Raw genomic sequence first — 22,891 nt, 5'->3', positions numbered from 1 at the left:
GTGGCAGAGTTTAACGAGTCAGTCACTTATTTTAACCACTGAAGCCTTGATATGAACAACAATTACAGTATGCATAAAATCTATACGTGACTTACGGAAGGCTCTTTAAGGCTGATAATACTAAAGAGATATTAATGCAACTAATGAATATACAAAACAAACAAACATGAGTTTTTTTTTTTTTTTCTTCGCATGATTTAGCAAATCGAGCGAACGCAATAGTAAATCAGGCGAACGCAATAGTAATCGTGTCCACGTTTTAGTAAATTGAGGGAACGAATTAGTAAATTGTGCGCACAATTTATTTATTTTTTCTTGCATATCATGTGCTGGGCTCCGTATCACAGGCCAAGACTATTATATCACCTGCACATTTATTTATTTATATAATAAGGACATGCATATGTATACAAATGTATCTAAAAAAAAAAAAAGCACTTAAGATATATTTATAACTGGTCAATTTTTCTAAATTCACTTGCTGTTAGCAGGTGTGACCAAATGTCAATTTTGGACCTGGATTCACCTCAGTAAAGTATGATTTCTTCTTTTATGCTACAGATTAGCTAATCCTCACCACATGGTGTCTCTCTCCAGCCAGAAAAATAGCACACAAGCATACCTTCACATCCCAATCTCAAGTTATTTTGGACCTGAAAGACAGGTCTGCAGGGCAAGGTGGTCTATGGGATTTACTGAAGCACCCAAATCTCATTCTCCTAATGTTTCAATAGGAGTGTACACGTCATTGGTGTGACTGTGTCTTTTTCTGCCATTTGAAGGGTTAACAATAATCTTAGCGATGTCTCTAAAGTCAAGGTTGTCACAGAAGGTTGTGTAGAGATGCTGTAAACGTTTGCTACACTAGATAAAATGAATGTTGAACCTTTGAGATAATAGATACAGGAGAACTGAACTGATTTGGTGTAGAAGTTGTAGATTTGGTGTTCATAGCCTGGCCTGACGGTGTTCTTTTTAGTAGAACTGGAGGCCGGAGACTATGCAAAAAGTTAACAATGCACAAAGAAATTGGAAATAATTAATTGAAATGTTCAAATGAATTAATGTATTCAATGAACAGATTTTGGAAGGAAATTTCACACAGCAATTTCATAGAAAACTTTCTGCTTTCTAGAATTTCAGCACTGTTTATTTGCATGTGCAGAATTATGAAGAAATTATACAAATCAAGAAACAACACAAACACGCCCTACAAAATCTGTCATGAACACAATTCACACAGTGCAATTCAAATTGTCTTCAAAGTGCCACATTGTGAACAACGAAGCAAACTGATGAGATTTGGCATACTTTACTGGGACTGTACAACACTGTGCTCCACAAATGAATCAGCTCTTTAAAGAGTTCTTTAAACACTTTGGAGTGTTGGAATATAAATATAATATAAATGTAACAGGAATCAATGATGTTAGGGATTGTGGGTCTCCATCTTTTACCACTGTGAGTCACGGACTTCATCTGATCATTAAACTCCTGTTTTCTTTCCCTCCCTGCTGTAGTTCATAGGAGGCTGTGAGAGAATGTCATAGAGTCGGTGGTAATAAGAAGGGGTTCCTAAGCCAGTATGGCATAACACACACACACACACACACACACACACACACACACACACACACACACACACACACACACACACACAACAAACGACAGCAGCAGTCCAGAAAGGGATTTTATAATAAAATGCTTGCATTAAAATGATTAGCACTACATTTATACTTTCATAAATGCATTTTACTATGATATATTTTATATTTGTACTATCATTATTTATTATTGTTATTAACATTATTATCAATAATACATTTTCATTAAGTTTATGCATTTAGATGACTGATAAGAGGAACATAAGCAATTTGTCTAAGAGCCAATGATAATAATAATAACTACTATCATTATTTTTATCATTCACTTTGCACAAACATAAGAATCCTCTACTGGTCTCAAGTCAAACTGCTTGACCACACCAAAGTTTTGGGAAAGAGCAAAAATAGCATGTGTTGCACTTCATGGACAGTTTGAACTCGCTCTCCTCATCAATCAGGTGCTGGTGAATTACACTCTTTGACTCACTCAAAGGAATCAATAAATTCAGTGCCTCGCTGCCTGAGTCTCTCTGCATCAAGAGTGCTGCATAATTCTGCTTTAGTGATGCTTTGAAGACCAAATGAGCATCTCCAACAGGTTACAGGATGCATCTGATGCATTAAAGTCAGACAGAGTCATGTTTGGAAGAAGATTAGGAGCAAAGGATGCAAATGCAAATCTGGTTGGTTACTTTGGTGTAGAAATCCGCTAAGCAAAAACTGAATTAGCAAAACACAGTCATCGCTTCTCTCTTTTTTTTTACACTCTGTCCACCAGAGATCTACTATATATTCATCTGAATTAATGAATGAGAACTGTGGGTCAGCTCTAGTATATAACTAGTGAGTAAACTGAAGACAGGTCTGCCGTGAGTGGCTACTCTGCATATCTATCAGGTGTGATGCGATAAATAAATGCAGTAATTTCTATCAGGGGCCATAAAACAAGCTCCCTGACAGCCTGTGGTATTTATGAACTGAAGCCTGCAACTCAGATTTATTTCTCTCGATGGGGCCAACTTCTCTATGTTCATCTGCATCAGCATTTGCCCATGTTCAATTCGGCCCAATGGTGAATTTTTAAAAGGTTTGCATCAATCTTGTGGAACCGATTGCCACATTTAATGAAGACTTCCCTTCGTTTGCAAAGGTTGCCTCGAATGCAGGGGAAAGAGAAAGCTGGGGACATGGCTCTACTCGCATCCAGACATTTCACAAACAGCCATAAAACTGAAAGAAGACAGTCCAGATGCTCTTTCGTCCAAACTTGCCTCAACTACCCCAGTCACTGGAGCAAGGCAAAACAATAGTGAATGATACCTAGTGATACAGAAAATGGAAATGAGATATATTCAGTGAAAAGCCTGTTTACGGCAGACAAATCCACCTGAGAAGGTCAAAATAGAGATAAGAGTTGGTCTTTAGAAAATCAACCATCTTAAGATTATCTAATGTCTTTTATATGTTTAAAATACAGGACTTAAATAGAACAACTCATTGTGCTAGTATAAAGCACCCGACACCCCCTACAAAAAAAAAAAAAAAAAACCCACCGACAACAACAACATCTACAATACTTTCTATCTGAGCTGCCTCTCAAAAAAGTGAAATAAAACTATATGCTCGAATCAATATAATTTTCAGGAGCAAGCATTTTCCTATCTTCAGAGCTGTCAAACAGTGTAACCATACTCAATCCCAATTCTCTGCTTTTAACGGTTTAGGGTACATTGGCTTTGGGTAGCATATGGCATATCAATCACACATCTAATTCTTAAAATACAAACATGGCTACATAATCAACGGCAGCGCAAGGCTTGCATTACGTAGGCCACTGGAATTTCGACTGCAATTAATCATCATTCAAACCCATCAAAGCCACACTGACACAAATCTCTATTTTGAATAATAAATGATACCACAATACCTCCCAGACTTACAACAGAACTGTGAATAAAACGTAAACAATTTAGCTTGTATACCACAGCACAAGCTTCAATTTGTTTCTGTATGACATTTTAGATCTTCAACATTCTCCACTTAGATCCAGGGATGAAGCCAAAAAAGAAGGGAGTTTGAAGACAGACAAGGGTCTCAAGGCACGAACTCGGAGAACAGTTGATGGATGATTCCTAATAAGGCCAAATGGAAGACAAGTGGACACAAAGACAAGCACTCAAGAATATCACAATGCCTGGTAGGTGGAGGAAGATGCTCGATTTGGGATGAAGGACTGGACAAATTAGAACAGATTCTTCAAATGAAAAGACAAACACATCCTAGTAGTGTAGGCAGACTAAAATAAGACCGAACTGTTGTTGGACTACCATCAGTGATGAAGCAGAACAAAATTTCATGTACTGTTGCATGAACGGAAATGGATGCTAACTTGTACAGTATTTACAGTACTGGCAAGGCAAAATTACAGCCTGGGAAATTTGGAGGAGCCTAATAAAGGAGCTAATTAGTCTGGGTAATCTCAATATCAAAAGCCCAATCCCACATGCTGGAATCTACATGGGTGGCTGATTAGAAACTCAAGAAAGCATCACTGTAGAAGCTGAAGCACAAATCCATCTTGGGAGGAGACGTTGGGAACATCTGTCACACTGTGGACAAATTTTCCAGAGCATTCAGTGAGGCAAAGACTGGGATAAAATTGGTATCTAAAAATAATATGGTGCAAACTGAAAGGAATCTGGAAGCCGGTGTTTTGACACTCATCCGAGATCCTCGATGACAACACCTCAGCGCTCGCTCTTAGCAGGCATCCCACACAAACCATGGCTTGTAGACAGCTGCTCTCTGCAGCAGCGGCTTTCTCGCTTGTCATTACCTCACTTAAAGCTCCATGTCAGCTGCAGAGAATGAAGAATCATGAAGAAATCTGCGGCGGAATATGGGAGTGTAGATGCTCTAAAGAGCCACAGATCTTTGCTGATGATTCTATTGTTTATGGCACTGCTCAGTTTGAGTTTACTTGATGTGTATGAAAATTTGCAGGTTTTTTAGAACATTCTGGGAAAGGGTACACAGAAGTGTCTGAAAAAACACATCTGAGGATGGTGTCACAACAGATCTCGTTCAGGCCTGTTTTCCCTGAGAACTGGTAGATCAGCCATTGTTTGGAGAGCTGATGTTGAGAAGGTGACACAGAGGTCACCGAAACCAACAAAGAGTGGGAACACTGACACCCAGCCATCAGTGCTACTCATATGGTGTATAGAGTACTCATAATCGGAGATGTTCCCATATACGGCCTGTGCCAGCAAGCACCTGCACTGTCATACAGAGAGTCACAGATGACTTAATATTGAGACAATATATCGATACAAAAATCCATGTAGGACTGCCACAGAACAAAGTGAAATATGCTGATTTTATCATGAAGCATTTGTTAGCTGATACATGTTATCATTGCAACACTGAGGGAATCAAACAGTATCACAAATTACTGATAATTTCAACAATTCATTATTTTTGACATATCATTGCTGTTTTCTTGAGATCACAACCTTAAGTCTTATAATCTTGGCAACAGAAGACATCTACACAGAATATTTTTTTGTTTGTTTAATTTTTCATCTGTTATTATCAAATAATGATAATAAATAAATAAATAAATAAATAAATAAATAAATAAATAAATAAATAAATAAATAAATAAATAAAAGTATATATATAAAAGTATTCTATTTAGTGCCGCTAATATTAAATGGTTTTATTTTTTTTTTCTTTATTTTTTTAAGAATCATGGGATGGCACAAGAAAAGCTTCCTGCTCACAATGGAAACTGTGCTTGACCTTTAAAATATAAAGATATAAAAACTTTTCCTGCCTTACTGTATATGGCCCTATCATTCAGGGAGAAATGCCTGAAACCTTGATTCTATGAAGAAAAAGAGAAACCGACATATTACCACAAGGCAACTTTATGTTCTCTGTCAATCTAGAGGTCAGATATCAGAGCGGGAGATGACAGTTTTATCAGGATGACAAATGGTAACACAGATGAGAGAAGAAGCTCACCCTGAAGAACAACAACCCTAAAACCTATGCTTTGGAAACTGGATTGTCCAGGCCCAGTCTGAATGGAATGGTGGTTATCATCCAAAGAATAAGACAACTGTATTAAAATATATTTCTATTTTTTTATACACACTTTATATTTCTAAGTGTCATACAAGTATTTAATCTCCTTGATAGAGTTGAGATAATTACTATATTATTGTCATATTTATTTATTTATTTTGACATCAACACTTCATAGAAACACTTTGAAATTTCAAACAGGCAGCAAGGGAAACAACTTTACACTCAGTAGTCTGCACACACAGTGATTAGTGTCCTTGCAGCCTGAGGCAAAAAGGTTTATTTGCAGAAACACCAGCATTCAAAGTTAAAGGGGTCATTAAACATTTATTATTTATTGACCATGTTTAAAACATCTACTGTAAAAGACATTTAAATTTGAGGGCATCTTAAAAGAGTCATACAAACAGTAAAACATTGATGGGACTGTGTAGTTTGTGTGAAATGAGATAAGAACAGCATCACACCTTGTAATGTGACACGTGGGTTTCCTATTCTAAAACCTTTATTATTTTCGATTATTCGTTTGTTTTTAACAATATATTCTCTTGCCTTTAATACAATTGATCATGTTATATCACAGGGAATGTCAAGCACATCACATTTTATTCTGAAAAATTAAATCAAACCTTAAATATCCCATCAAATCATTTGATGAACATGTTTTAAACAAATTATAAAGAAGCCAAAATTTTACCAGCATTTAGTTTATTTTTATATCTTTATATACTAGTATAGTATTTAATAATATTTTGAATTAGAATGTATTCATAATTTGAATTGCCAGAAAAGGTGGTCATCTGCTAAATGCTAATTTTGTCTTTTAGAAGAACAATACCATGTTCTCAAACCTAACTGACATGGACTAAAAGTCAGAAAAGGGTTATTCTATAGCAGATACATTCAATTTAACAGGATGCTAAAAGTCTTGAAAACAGGGAAAGTGCAACAACATTTTCAATAAAACACTTGGTTACCTCTTGTACCTCTTAAACCGAGTTCTTTTTTCACAGATTCACAGATTACTGTTGGACATTCACACAGATGTAGAAGCATGAAATATAATAACAACACAAAAGTGCACAGTCTGTGATCACAGCAGGTATCGGACTGGGGAGGCGTGGATCCTCACTTGGAGGTACAATTTATTCTTCTCCAACTTGAAAAGTGGTTTCAAAAGAGTGAGGAATTAACAGGGTGAGACGAAGTGTGGGAATGTGTGGGACTGGATGTAGGATGACTCAGAGACATCAAACGCTTCTCTTCTACAGCTGCCACCTTCCAAAAAATACACTGCACAAAGGGCTTTATTCAAGCCACGAAACCATGGTAAGTTGCAGAGGTTGGCCTTGTGCAAAAGTTCAAAGAGCAAAACTTCAGACAATGTTCCGAGTGGTGCCCACTAGAACATCTTATGCTCGTCATGGGATGAAAGCAACCAATGATGACGGAGAATTTATGTTAGAATTGGCAGAATTGGAATCAATGCCATACTTAATTTGAAGTGAACAAAACTGACAGAAAAAAATATAAAGTTGTATAGTACTGATGGATACTGAAATACTCTTCGACCCTCGAAAACTGAGACTTTTGAAAACGCTGTAGACCCCGTTTTAGTTTGAAAACTCTGGGGCTGCATTTCAGTGTAAATGGAACAAAACAGAGACTTTTGAAAACTATGGCATGGCTTCCCATATTCGCTCTGTGTATCCTTGACAACCATGTAAACAATAGCATCATTGTTGTCAAGCACGTTGACGCATCAACGATCTAAATAATAGGGAATCTACCTATTCATATCTATGGCTGTACCTGCATGAATGGTCATGTGACATGCGTTTTAGGTTGTGTAATGTAGATCGTTTCTGAAATGCAGCAGAAACGCCAGTGTAGACAAGGATCGTTTTCATTCTAAAACGACTTTTTAAAATGAAAACTCACTGGTGTAAATGGGGCCTTACAGTAGCTGATTCAGAAGCACCAGATTGTCATAGCAAAGTCAGAATTGACCCATTTTTTTTTTAAATAGCCTTTGCACAGCCAGCCTTGTAGACTACTCTAGGTTCAACTGTCGTCCATAAAATGTGTTGCACAAATTCGAATATCTGGGTTGTGCTGTTCTGTTGTAAAAAAAATCTTAACAAAATGATTCCTCATTGCATTTACTTTCGGAAGGCCAAATATAGTGATTTTGCTTTTGCAAAGAAACTCACAGCGTCTCCCTGACATGGATGCATCAACACTACTGCGGTTCCTGTTACCATGCTTTCTTTCTTTGCGTGAACATTTGGGCGGCATTACACAAATATTTCCACATTGTGATGTAGACATGGGGCATGTTTGAACGAGGTGGTTTAGCCCGGTCTGGATCAACCTTCTGTTTTAGATAGAATAAATCCTCTTGTGGAAGACTTTGAGCTTTGTAACTCTGCAGATCTTATACATCCACAAATAGCTACATAACACACTAAAGAAAAGGAAAAATAGAAATTGCATTATATGACCCCTTTAACAGCAAAACTAGCTATGTTGCATATATAAAATATGATAGTATTGACAGTTACAATATATACAATGATTTGGTTTAAAGCACCTTCGTACCTGAATAAAAAGCAAGAACACAACTGACAAATACCAAATATGTGTGTGCACTATGTATTTATGCTTTAACGAATAAGCATATTTTAATGCTTATTAGTATTACACAGTTAGCTAAGCAACATGCTAACAATAAAATGTACTGAAATCAATTGCATGCTCAGTCCAGTTTGTGTGGCTGACAGAGTTTCTGCCTATGTAGAGTCTTCCTCATCAGTCACTTTCGGTTCCATAGAGGTTAGGATGTTATTTTACTAGGTTTTGGAACAAAGCTAATGTTTCGTGGACTAACCGACCAACAACTGTAACTTCTAAAGTAGTATGATGCATTGAACAAACTATATTACCATCTCAAATCTTGTTCAGCAGCAATGTCTTGAGGTTAAAGAGATGGCAACTTCTCGTAAAGGTACTGAAATACAATGTTTTCAAAGCTTGCAGAAGTTTTATGTGTACTGGCCCTAACTGCAGTGCTGGGACCTTCACAGGCTCTATCACCTATAGGATGGGAGCAGTAATTGTTTATTTACTATTTACTGAGGAAAAACCCTACTTCCTGCTCATTAATAATTGACATGTTTGAGTTGGATGAGGTACAAAGGCCATCTCCCTCTCTGTCTTCTTCTTTTCAGGCTATGTGTTTGTGTGTGAGACCGCTAGGCAAACTATGTGTTTGTGTTGTGTGTCAGAGCAGACAACAGACTGCGCTCTCCTCAAGGCGGTCTCTCCTGCTTGAGCACTTGTGGCTTGTGGCTGTTTTGTCCCTGCTGAACTTCAGGTTATCAGTGGAAACAAACTCTGTTACTTTATGCTACTGTAAATTCTCTCATTGAACTTGAAATTGAGGAATTTTCAACTTAGAAACTTAATTTTACAGATTGTTGGACAATCTCTCATCCGACAAGACTAAATGAACACTTTCTCCTCCTGTTTTAAGGAAATTTCTATTAAAACAAGCAATATAGTATATGTATTTTTGGTGAAGTGTCTTACCTGGCGACACCAATATCAGTTGAAGAGGTAGAGGAGGTTTTGTGTGCTGTATCCTGTATCCTGTGGCTTTTCCCAGCTGATACTAAATCCCCAAACCATTTAGCTCACTGTGGACAAAAACAACATGTTTCATTATTGTGAACATTTATGTAAAAAAATGCATAATTCTCCATATACTGTACATTATTGTTTCTCCTCTATGCGTGCCTTCTGAAACACATAAATTTTTACAAGACTCAATGATCTGAAAAGCGAGGTGTGCTCTGATTGGCCAGCTATCCAGTGCGTTGTGATTGGCCGAATACCTCAAGCATGTGACAGAAATGTTACACCCCTTAACATATTGTTATGCCATGTCCGGCCGGAGCGACAAGACATACACATAAAACCCATTATAAATATGATATAAACATGATTTCTAGTCGTGTCCTCTTTTGGAAGGCCAAACAAAGTAGCTTCGCTTTCACAGTGAAACACACAGCATCTATACGACATGGTGGCATTGTCAACAACAATACCACAATGAGAATAAAAGGTACACCTTCTTTCTTTGCGTGAACATCTGGGGGCCGTTATAAAAATCTTTCCACACAGTGATGTAAAGATGTGTGGGCATGTTAGAACGAGCCATTTTAGGGGTGTGTGGACGAGTTTTAACTTTTATAAAGAATATCTCTTTAGATTTGAGACTTTAGTCTTTACAACTTTACAGATCTTCTTTATGCACCAAGAGCTTTTAAAAATTAAGTTCCAGACATCATAATAAGCGTGGCTCAAGGACATTTACTTTGATACTTCTTTACCCTCACAGGGAATAGTGACCAAACCATCTGCATTAAATACACACAAATAAGTAAAAAAACAAAAAACATTCATTTCATTCTTGTCATACCAACTTACTCAGTTTAGCCAAAGATATGATATCTTACGCTATAAATGTATAATTAGTGAGGCTGTGCTTTGATTTCCCCTGTATAACCACATTGCATATAGCTGTATCAACACTGTGCCTGGGGACCAACTTCACACACAGTCTCTCCTTCCTCAAAGCCTGCTCCTCTGAGAGAGAAAGAGATATAACAGTCATAACATAAACAGCCCTAATTATGTCTTTCATTTATCAGCGGTATAACTACATTTAAACCAGAGTGCTTTTATATCCCACAGTCCTATATACTCACAACTAAAACCTACATTATGCATCAATTCCCCCACAAACAAATTGCCTGACCTACTGTATTTGTCCTTTGGAAGCCTTATCAACAATGACATAACAATATATGTATAAAAACTACCTATTTCCTAACAATTTATTCAGATAGACAAGCTAAATATATATGTGCATTAATTTGAACACCATATAAATGCAACTTATCTGACGTTTTGAGGCTCCAGGCACATATAAGTATATGAAAGCCCATCATAATTACATAAAAGTGTCTTTGGGTGCTAGAGGGTAATCTTCAGCATCAGATACGTGTGTAAGAAGGATATGAGGGACTTGACTGAGCGTGAAATAGCAACACAGTGGCTGAGGCATCTATTAAACATGGCATTACTACAATAAAGTAGCACATTAAAACCAGCACCCAATGAGACTCTGTCTTCCTTGTAGTCATTCCTCTAGAATCTGCTACCAGACTCTGCCATATTACTCCTGAGCCCACCCCATTCTCTTCGAGGCAACACCAGGGCGAGGGCCGTGTAAATGCAATAATAATGAAAATAATAAAGCTGCCCTCACTCCCAATGCCAAAATAATATTGCAGCATTCTCAAAGGCGCGGTGAGAGGAGAAGAGAGAAGATGAGAAGGGGAGAAATACATAGCACTCAAAAAGCACTAAAGCATCAAGGGAATGCATTTCATTAATATTAGATAACCACCATCCACTCCCGCTCTGCACAAATAAATACATAAATAAATAAGCACATCATAAAGAAAAGCTGGGTTCTGGCAGAGATAAACAATGACTCATCGTTCTCCTCTCCTTCTACCTCCGGGGCAAACTGTTTATTTTACTCTCTCGCACTAATCATAAATTAAGCTAAACCTGAGCCCATGAAACATTCACATTCACAACCTCTGGAGAAGCGCTCCCTCAGGACGACTACAGAGAGGAGAGAGAGAAAACGAGAGGATGAAAGCAAAAAAAAAAGAAGGAAACTATGCTTACGGGTATCCGTGGTGTCTTGGATCGGAGTGAAGCCCTCTGGCAAACAGTCTTTCAAGTTGATCAGCTTCATGTCCAGGATCACGTTGCATAAATGCTTCTGTCACAAAATTTAGTGATATAATAATGACTATATTAGTTCAAACCATGATAACAATGAACCGGTTAAAAGTGCTTCTCAGGGTTAAAATTATGTCTAGAAGCAGGCGGCTTTCATTTATGCATGATCCGTACCTACAGTACAATGAAAAGGCCACTGTAGTATTTCACAGACGCGCACACACAAATTTGTTGAATCGCTGCCCTCTTTTAAGCATGCAAGCACCTGTGTGCTAGCCATCATCTTCAGACATGGCAGCCCAGCTCTTGGGCCATTCGGTGGCAAGCCAAATTGCTTGTGCTTCAGAACAGGGAGTAGTTGAAAACAATCAGGAGCTGTTTAGTTGACATTTTCAAGCATGACTTTTTCCTCAGCCTCCCCAGCCCACACTCATTATGGTTCCATTTTTCCGCAGTAATAAATAGCAATAATCCGGCAAACGCCCTGAAAGAGTGCAGCTAGTGTGGCGTGACTTGATGAGTCCGACATTCTGGATGCCGCCGCTACTGTTACCCTGCAGTAATTACCACTACAGACCATTTGTATTCATAGTTCTGACTTGAGGGTACATTGATGAATGCTATAACTATTTTTAGCACTTTATATATATATATATATATATATATATATATATATATATATATATAAAGATGCAGGAGATAGTTTTCCAATCAGGACCTGGCAAAGGGCCATCTACCTCCAACCCTGAGTATGATAAATCACAAACTGTTTACTTCCCACCACATAATTCACTGGCTATTCACTGTTTTTGTCATAGACAATTACAGTGGGGGCCACTTTGACTGACAGACAAAACAGCCTTTGTTGATGGCACTGCCATGTTTTATTAGCGTCAAGGACTTCAAAACAGTGCAGACACACATTTTAAGACTCCACGCTTGGAAGGTGGCAGAGGGGAATGATGTGCTACATACTAAAACTGCAGCTATCATTGAACTTGATCAACAGGCAGAAGCGTGCTGGAATTGGCCAGGGAAAACCAGCCACAGCCGATTTCAAAGTCTTTTCTGAATATCATAACCATTACAGGGTGTAGGAGATGTAGTTTTACTGCTATGATAACAATACAACACTGCAACAGACAAAAACAATGTTTTTCAGGTGTTTTATTTTATTTATCTTTTCTGGTCACATGTTGTGAAAAAATAAAATCAAAAGTACATTTTTAATTGTTTATTTTATTGCACTTTATCTATCAGTCAGAAATCTCCACTTCAAAAACACTTACACCAAATTTTACAGTCTGATTCCTTTCTAAGTGACATCAGCAGAAAAGGAAAGTTGTTTGAGTGGAAGAAGTCTATATATATTTATTTTAAAGTACTAAATAACAAACAAAAAATAAGTTGTTTGAGTGGAAGAAGTCTAAATATATATATTTCAAGTACTAAATAACATAAATATTACTGCAGTACATTGAACATTTCATGTTTAATTCAGTGTGTTACTTGCTGTTTATTTGTAATTACTTGTGAAATTTACTAGCAATTTTTTTTTCTTCAGTGGAAAAAAGACTAAAATCATGCATTAAATATAGTACATTTTGATTTCACATTGTTTTTTTATTATTTATTTTATTATTATTATTGCTATTATTATTATTTGTCAAATTAATAACTAACTGATAAAATTATTAACTGAATCTGGTTATGGCCTATAATGCTCAATATTGCCCAAAATTACTGGGTTGTCCTACAAACTGTATTAGTAAACTTGTGAGACATTCACACGTTTTAAAAAGAAAAAAAAATCCTATAAAGAGAAACATTTTTGAGATCAAAGATTAACCTGAGATTACCATGTGATAGTCTTGAATGTATAACCACACGTGTGTGATAGGGTACTAGTGGCCTTGAATATGGAATGAAATACCACACATATCATGGCATTTATTAGTCTACAGAACAGGAGTTTCCAACCATTTTGATGCTACAATGATATTTTCTAACATATCAAATCAGCTATATCCATTTATAAAGGTGAAAGAAAACTTTCATAAAGAAATGTTTTAAAAATATGGGCTAAGACATTTTTTATATATATAATCATTAATTAATCAGTGGAAGCCGTTTTGTTGTAACAGTGCATATAAAAGGAAAAAGTAGATTCACTGGTGAGATACAACACTGAATAACAATGACCCACCAAAACAAGCTGATTAGCCACAGCCTATTTTCATCATCCTCACAAACCGGCTGTTTGATGTGTCATATTTCATAACCAAGAATCTCCATAACTAAAAGTTTGAAATTTTTTGGATGTTTTCTCCATCTTTGATGAATGGCTTGGAGGTATCCAAACTGTCTACAGGGACCAGGTTAATTTAGCCAAATGAAATCGGAAACTACTAACACGCAAAGCTGCGTTTATGAATAATCATAAACCAAATTCCCTCGGGAAAACCAGAGATTATCAACAAATTTTCAAATGCAAGCTTGCTGGGGGGACTTCATACATCAAAAAAAAAAAAAAAAAAAAAAAAAAAAATAAGTAAATAAAAAGTTTTGATTAGTATTTGCATTTGGTTTAGATACTTCACTAATGAGGGATGGACTGAAGCAAACTGGACAGTCAATGACGGCATGTGAAAAAACTGGAAAAAAACTTGCAATGAGCATGTCAAAATGTACACGTTTTCACTTACATTTGGCATTGTGGTAGCTCGGGTGAAGCTAGAATAGCGTGTGACCTTGGATTTGAATATGCTGTCCTTCCACAGGTTGGCGTCGAAGCCATCTGTTGTTTGTGCAACCTACATGAAAAAAAAAAACACAGAGAGGAGAGTGTGCATTGAGGTGAGATCAAGTTAATGTATGGACCGTTTGGTGTGTGTTTCCTTTTTTTGCCCTGCTCTGTGCATACTTGGCATAATTAAAGCTTGCTTGAGCTCTCACTCCATCTCATTAGAGCCCTACGCAAGTGGAGAAGAATCTTCAGCCTCCAAAAAGGGTAAAAATACCCCCTCCCCCCATGGGACAATAAGGATGAGACAAGACCTCACAAAAATGCCTTGAACAAGCTAAATGAGACTTCACTGTGCTCTGTAGAGAGCAAGCAGTTACCTTTCTGAAAATAGTTAAAACAACTATAGTGATGCAATCACAATTAAATAATTAAAATATGTCTTCCACATCTATATATATATATATATATATATATATATATGTGTGTGTGTGTGTGTGTGTGTGTATATATATAGATGTGGAAGACATATTTTTATTTTTAGAATACATTTTCATATTTACCATATTACTACTTATTACTATTTAACATATTAATTTTTTTCCCTTCACAGCCACCAAAACCTCAATATAATATAATATAATATAATATAATATAATATAATATAATATAATATAATATAATATAATATAATAATTATAATATAATCATGAAGTGTTCTGCTTTGTAAATTTGTGCATTGCCTTTATTTATTTATTAAACTTAAACTCATTAAAATAAATATTATAAAGTATAATGGTTACATAAACTAAATCAAACTTGGTGTATGTATGATAACATTTGTAAGGGTAATTTGTACAGATGTCACGGTTGGTAAACCGTGATCTCTGGGTTTTGCACTTTGTGGGTGAAGTCTGTGTGTTACGCATCAGCACTGATTAGTTTGTGGGCGTCTCCATTATTTGTCATCAGCAACAGCTGTCACTCATTAGGCCTACTCATCCCTATATATTGGCTTGTCTAGCGTCTTGTGTTCGTGAGAGTGTTGTTTCATGTTTGTGACCTATGCTTTGCGTTCTTGTGTGTTTCTGCGTTGGATGTCCGTGTCCCCCCGGAACCCCGTCCACTCTACGCAACCCACCACCAAGCAACACCACTTACCTTCGACTCGCTTCCCCATAGTTCCTGTGTCACCCTCTCCTGCTGCCAACTCAGCTCCGCCTTCCGCATTCATCATTCATCACCATCATCTTTGACTGTGCATTCCTCCCAGTGTTATTTGTATCTCAGTATTGTCTTGTATCATTGTATTCATTAAATTACATTAACCTCGTGCTTGCTTCCTGCCACTCCTTCACCCCAGTCGTTACAACAGAATAATCAAATATATATATATACAAATACACGTACAGCAGTTATAGGAGCTTCATTTCAAATAAGAATTTAAAGTACTTTTCTGCATCCTGTTTACCTCAGTTCTTTTTTTTATTTTTATTAGAGGACCAGTCACCCAAAAAATGAAAATTTGCTAAAAATGTACTCCCCTTCAAGCCATCCAAGATACTGATGAATTTGTTTCTTCACTGGAACAGATTTGGAGAAATGTAGAATTAGTGCGTTTGTTAGAAACAAATCCATTTCAAAGCAAGTGATGTAATGCTAAATTTATCCAAATCTGTTCCAATGAAGAAATAAACTCATCTGCATCTCAGATGGCCTGAGGGTGAATATGTTCTCTACAAATTTTCATTTTTGGGTGAACTATTCCTTTAAATTGCCATCTTAAATTAAGTTTTGAATAGCCCACAACTCTGAAGTGATCTTTTGTGAGGTCTTGATAGGTGTAAATTAAACTTTCAGAAAAGAAAGACAACCTGACAGGAAAAGGCATGTTGAGGAAAACAGACTGCTGGACAGAGACAGCAAGAGTGTGGTGGAGCTATAGTCTCAGCAGCTGTTGGCTAGGACGAAAACTCTCAGGAGGAGTCTATACATCATCCACAATATCCTCCCCTCCTTCCCAGCTCCCTCCTCCATTTACAAGACAACCCGTCCTGGCCACTTTTTCCAGGTCAGTGCCCCACTCCTCTTGTCAAGAGTAAACAAAGAGCCAGAGCTGTGAAGCCCAAAGTCAAACAGGGAAGAACCAGGCACCAAAGGAGTCTGTATGCCACCGAGCAACCAGGGCAGGCTACGCAGCCTGAATGTGGAAACAGTTGCTAAGCATTGAGACTAGTAAAAGGAGGAGCGGCATCTCTCCTTTTCGAAAATAAAAAAAATAAATAAATAAAAAGAAACTTTGTATTTACTCAAGTGCCACTTAAGTATAACTCTTCTGTGCCTTGTGGTTTGTTATTTGCTGATGTATAATTTGTCTGTTTGGAGGTTGTTGATAAAGTTCTGAATACTAAAACTAACTAATTTTTTTTTTTTTTAACAAAGTGAAGTTTGTTAACAAATAAACAACATAAAGTTGGATATTTTTGTTCGCACAGACAAAGTGAAACAGTTGAATGATGATGGTTAAAATAGAATAAAATGCGAAGGTTGTTATGTTTGAGCAAATAAAACAAAATCATGTCATTCTGTTGGTTAGACAAGTACTGGTAAAAACTATTGATAATCAGAGTTTAAAACAGTGAAAGCTTTAAAGTCTTGATAAATATAGCTACTAAAAACAAAATATTTAAAATCTATTTGGTTAATGTTCCTATTTGTTTTTGTTTATATTAATTCTTTTTAATATGTGCACTGAAAAAAAAGTATTGTTGAAAGCTGTTATTAAGATTTACATCTTTCAAAGTTAAATGCACTAGCTAACTTTAGTTAACATCTTTTTTTAATAAACATGCTCATTCGTGCAAAGAACGTGAGACATGGATTGACAGAAGCTGTTAATAATTTAAATGGTCTTAGTCCAAAAACTTGCTAAAACTAGCAACCAAAAATCAAAGTACAACTGAAGGATTAATTTTTATATTTAGTTGTTTAAAGGTTAATAATTTGTTATTACAGATTATAGGACAGATTTGACTGTTAGATGCTACCGATAATCCGTTTAAAATGGTCAAACTTTAGAACACTCATTAAAACTAGCACTAAAACAGACAAATCTGTCAATTTTCATTTATATTTAAAGGTTGTTAATAAATAAATGTGTCTGTTTGTGCGAACAAAGTGAAGCAGTTGCATCCTACTGTGTGTGATAGAGGGAAAGGCCAAGCGGAACAGTGCCCCTGAGAACACGTTGGTGCCATGTGGTGTACACCGGATCCTCAGCGCCAGTGGGCAGAACCCCAACAACGTGCCAACCCACAGACAAGCCGCCGGAGACAGCAACAGTTGGGGACTGGTGCGTGGGGCGGGAAGTGAGAGAGAGAGAGAGAAGAAAGAAAACACAGGGAGAAGAGGAAAGCAGAGAGGAAGAACTCAAGCTGCCCGTGAGCTTAACACAGAGTTGTTTTATACAGTGTTTGCTTTGTGCTTTGTTTTATTCACAAAACTTCCCCTCTCTCTTTCCGCCCTGGTTCTTTTCTCAGTCTTTTCGAGGCACACCCACATACACAACAGATACACACTCACAAAACACTTTCCTAGAGGCCATTGATACTGTTGTCCTAGTTTCCCCTCTCAGCGGTCTGGGATTGCTGAGAGTTGCAGAAGCGCCGGAGAAGCAGCGGCGTCCCTTGAGTCAGTGCCATCTGAGTCCTAAACAAACACAGGGCACTGGTGCCAAGCTCTGCTGGAGGCCTCATCTGAAAGAGTTGTTCAAATCTATCCTCAAGCTTTAGAATTCATAGCTTTTTCAGAGGAAAAACTGAAATAAAACCTAAACGTATCAATAAATTATGATACTGTATTTTGGGAAGGGAAGAAATTAAAAACTTTACTTTTTACAATTTTTTTTATTATACTTTATAATTGTTTAATTTTGAGCTAAAATGCAATTTTAAAACAAACTTATAACAAGGCTCCAGGGAGATGGACATTTATTTATACAAAACAATCCAGAACAACATGAATAGCTATTAACTGAACAAATAATAATAAAAAAATAATAATAAAAAACAAGACCTTAGGACCTTACAAAAAGTGTACTTTACTGCAAAATAGTACAAAAATAGTTTATGGAAGTTCAAAACTATGGATTACTGTTTCATTTATAGTGAAGGTTTATGCTACTTTTAAAAAGACAATTCATGTAATTTAACAGTACAGCATTGTTAAAATTAAAGTAAAGGATTTCAAAGATATAATATACATATAATATACACTAAAAGAGGTTTCAAGAACGGCTTAAAATATTACATTTGCACACCAATATCAGTGATGGCTTCAGGCCGCAGCTCTGCTTTACCACCAGTAAAACACACAGTACTGGGAATAAATAAGGCTTAAGTACAGAAAGAAAATGCAAAACAATGTCTATAAGGTGTCAATTTAGTACCACCAGAGCATCTATAAAGACTTGAGTCCTTTATTTTCATATTGAAACAATACATAAATACAGTGGGTATAGTAAAGAATCACCCTCTTTACAATAATCACATTTTGTTGCTTTGCAGCCTGAAATGAAGATGGACACGGTTTTTGTTTTATCCAGCTGCATTTACTCAGTGCAACTTATAACATCCAAGTTGAGGCCAAATAATTCAATTTTAGTATACCTCAGAATCTTCAAGGTGTGTTTCGGCAAAGCTCAGTCGTGACTGCATGTGGCCTTTCTAGGGGAGTTTTTTATTTTTATTTTTTTGCAACACTCCCATATAAGCAACATTGAAGGAGATTTTGTGATATTGTTGTCACATGCACACAATGAGCAGTCCGTGTCATAAAATCCTGCAGCTGCTTCTGAGTTGCTGTAGGCCTCTTTGTCGCCTCTCTGAGCAGTTTCCTCCTGGCTCTTTCATCCAGTTTGGAGTGATGTCCCGATCCAGGGAGGGTCTGTGTTATACCAAATACCTTCCACTTCTTAATAATAGACTTCACTGTGCTTCTAGGCATTGATAATGACCATCAAAACAAACAAACAAAAAAATCTCCTGACATGTGCCTGCACAACTTTATTCTGGGGAGCTTTTGACTGTGCCATGCCACCCATAGTTGTTTGCTTTAGTTGCACTACCAAGGACTGAAATGCTTCAGGAAAGCTACTTTCATGCTGATAGAATCAAAATGACCACAGCTGACACACAGATCACAGGTGTGCAGTGGCGGATCTAGAAAATTTTGCATGGGGGGGCAAAGGGGTGGCAAGAGGTCTTGGCAGGGTGGCAGGGGTACATGGAATCCCTATATATGAATTGCTTTAAAAAAAAAAACACAAAAAACACATTTAAACTACAGTAGTTATTGTTTAATCATGCCCTTACACACTACAACGTTTTTTAATTCACAACACACACACCAGTTATGTTTAGACTACTTAATTCTATTGTATTTGTTATTTCCCCAGTTGTAACCTGGTTTCATTGCTGTGATATCTGAGAGGAATTGGATTTAATAGGACTGCTTAGGCTTAGCTAATCAAATGATCGATCTCCTAACTGGCACTGTATTGTGTGTTGTAACGTAACAGCCCAAACTAAAATTGGGTATTTTTATTTAAAGTAATTAATTAATTATTAAAGCGATTTAAGGGAATAAAGAAAAAGAAAGGCTTGTTGTATTAGTGAAATAATTGTAACTATTTACAACTAATATTTTATTTTTAATCTACATGAATTAAGGAAATTATAGCATATTTTCAATTCAAAAAGGCAAAATGTAATAAATAAATAAAAAAAGTTGAACTTTTCTATTGTAAAACAGTCAAATATTAAATTATCTACTTACATTTTACCAGGCATTTGTTAACTTATTTAATAATTTTGACATTGATGAGCTAGACCGCTGAACTTTTAGTCTTCCTAACAACAAACAGAGCGTTGCGTAATGTAGTGCATCAGAGCAGCATCAATAATAATATCAAGTGAATCTCTTATCTGCATCTTAAGTTTATTGCCAATAATAATGACAGGTTTGCGAACGTGAACTCGGTGAGCTCGCGCAAAACACATCTTCAGCACAGCGACTCATTTAAATGCCTTTGATTGGCCGATGTGATCAACATACATGTCTGTGATTGGCTACAATGCTCAACGTTGCAAAAGCACGTCAAAAGTACCTTTAATGCAAAGGGAAAAATATAAATAAAAATGTAATATGCACTGTTCATGATTAGTTAATCGCGGCCGCTGTAATCTTATTCACATTTGTTTTTCTGATGAATTGTTTTGCTCTGTGAGAAAGACAATTTAACAAAATATTCGGGGCTTTACTAAAAACTTTCTGGGCTTAAGCCCCATTAGCCCAGCCCTAGCGCTGCCCCTCAATATGTTATATTTTTTATTAAGCTGTTCTTGTCTTTACTAAAAATCAAAATCAGGCTAATCAAAGAGAAGAGTGCTCTTACAAATCACGAGGGAGCGATTTGTCCGCTGATTTTGCCTAACGTAATAGACTCGCTGTTTTTGCTGATGCTGAATCGTCTTTAGCATACAATACATTCATTACAAATGTAACTTTAAGTTAAACGTGTGTTTAAACTACACCTGGGGAAACTCACTTCACCTTCAGAGGATCTGTCCGGGGCAGTTCATTCTCTGGTTGCAGGGCCACCGCACCGAAGCAGACTCGCTGTGTGTATGAGCCAGACTGAGCGAACACCGCTCTGCACGTTTGAATCAGGGACGTAACTAAGTATTTGAGGGGCAGGGGGGAAGGGCGAATAATACATTTAAAATTAAAAATTAAATTGTTCACTTTTGGTAAATGTATTGGACATAGTGGTGGGTTATTTTTGTAAGTACAGTTTTTGGATCATTAAAGTTAGGGGGGCAGCTGGGGGGGGCAAGGCTCTAGAGTGGGGGGGCACCTGCCCCCCCTTGCCCCCCTGTAGATCCGCCCATGCAGGTGTGCCATTGAGAAGGTGATTAGTCATTTTTCCAACTTTTGGTATTATATATTTCACTTGGATGTTATACAATTGCACTAAATTCAGCTAGAAAAAACAAAAAGTTTATCCGTCTTCATATCAACAAAATGTGATAATTTTAAAAGTGTGTGTGTGTATTTTCTAAACCCACTGTAGAATAAAACATTTTGTGTTTGTTTCCAGGATTTTTTTTTGGTTTGTTTGATGTAACTAGTTGGAATCAGAGCACAGTTTCTCAAGTATATGTGGTTTTCTATATTAAAAATAGGTTTGGCAGACAAACACACAAGAACACAGACCCACACACATATGCAAAGGTGGAATGAAAGACAGAGCGAGAGATATGAAGATATAAATATATCAAAATAAACTCTCTCATAAAACATTTCAGTACCAGACTGAACTCTCAGTGTCGCAGAACCTGATTTTACCAAGTGAGACATGTTCCTGGGACAACATCTTTGTTGTCCCTGGAACAACATTGTGATTAACCAATCAGATTTGAAGAACCAGTTTATAGATTTTGTGAAGTTTATGCTTAAAATCACTGTTTGGTGCTTGTACATCAGTGTCATTCATCTATCATTTCCTCTGATTTTAGGGATTACTCATGGTTAAGGTTAAATTTAGGTGTAGGGATATGGTCAAGAATATATTTTTGGAGTAAAATGTTGTTCCAGGGTCAACAAAATATGTTGACCTAGGAACACATCTAACTCAGCAAAATCAGGACATGCCTCAGTGTCAGTGAACTGAATGATAGTCATTGTGCTAATAGCCGAGTGTATGAGCCTCCTAAAGCTAGAGAAACAATCATGCGGCAGGTCTCATTTGTACACTAAATAAGCTGCACAGACACAGACAATAATACTGCTGAGGGCCCAATTAGCAGGGTAATTAATTACTGCAAACCTTTTTTCCCCTGTAATGAGCTTCAGATATATGGAGTGGGCTGACATTATGTTCTGAACTGTTTCAGATGAAATGGTTTTAGTGGCAGCTGTATTTAAAGATGAGCGATTTTCATTCTCACATTAGTGGGAGTAAACTTTTCACAGTGTAAATGCCACCAGCAAATCTCTGGAAATTAGGTAGTGCTTGCAGTAGTTATGGCCTCTACCTTATTTATTGCTGCCTTGTACATGTATAGAGATGTTAGAACATTGCAGAATGTTGTTTAAAATTATTTATATTAGCTATGCAAAAGCATTAGGATGTTTATCTAAAAAGCACAATACATTATGGAGGAATTAACTAAAAATTAATTGTGCAAAAGAATGACGATACTATTTATTTGCACTCGCTGTCTGAGTTGTTTTAGAGCCTGATTCGCTAAAGGAATTACGCAAATCAGTTAAGTATGCAAATGCATTCAGCAAATTAAAATAAAGACACCTGAAACAGCTGTTTAAAATGGCAAAAATGTGTACACTGCAATATAATTTGCTAATTTACATATAAAGGATACATGTTTGCCCTGAACAAAAAGCTATTTAACAGGACAGTAAAAACGTATTCTGTCACTATTTACTCACTCTCGTGACTTCTGTGCAACACTAAAGAAAAAAGAAGATATTATGAAAAATGACTCCCACACAATGGAAGTCGATAGGGTCCAATTTTGTTTTAATAGAGTTTTAAAACAGTTATTTA

General features: G+C 36.7%; 1 pseudogene; it reads right to left on the bottom strand.

Moving 5' to 3' along the window:
- Positions 1-711: 711 nt before the first annotated feature.
- LOC132114889 (multivesicular body subunit 12B-like) lies at positions 712-15,492 on the bottom strand (annotated as a pseudogene).
- Between the last annotated feature and the right edge of the window lie 7,399 nt (positions 15,493-22,891).

The sequence above is a fragment of the Carassius carassius genome, chromosome 34 (genome assembly GCF_963082965.1).
Source record: "Carassius carassius chromosome 34, fCarCar2.1, whole genome shotgun sequence".
Lineage (NCBI taxonomy): Eukaryota > Metazoa > Chordata > Actinopteri > Cypriniformes > Cyprinidae > Carassius > Carassius carassius.
The sequence above is the reverse complement of the archived record's forward strand: the minus strand, read 5'-3'. Positions and strand labels throughout refer to the sequence as shown.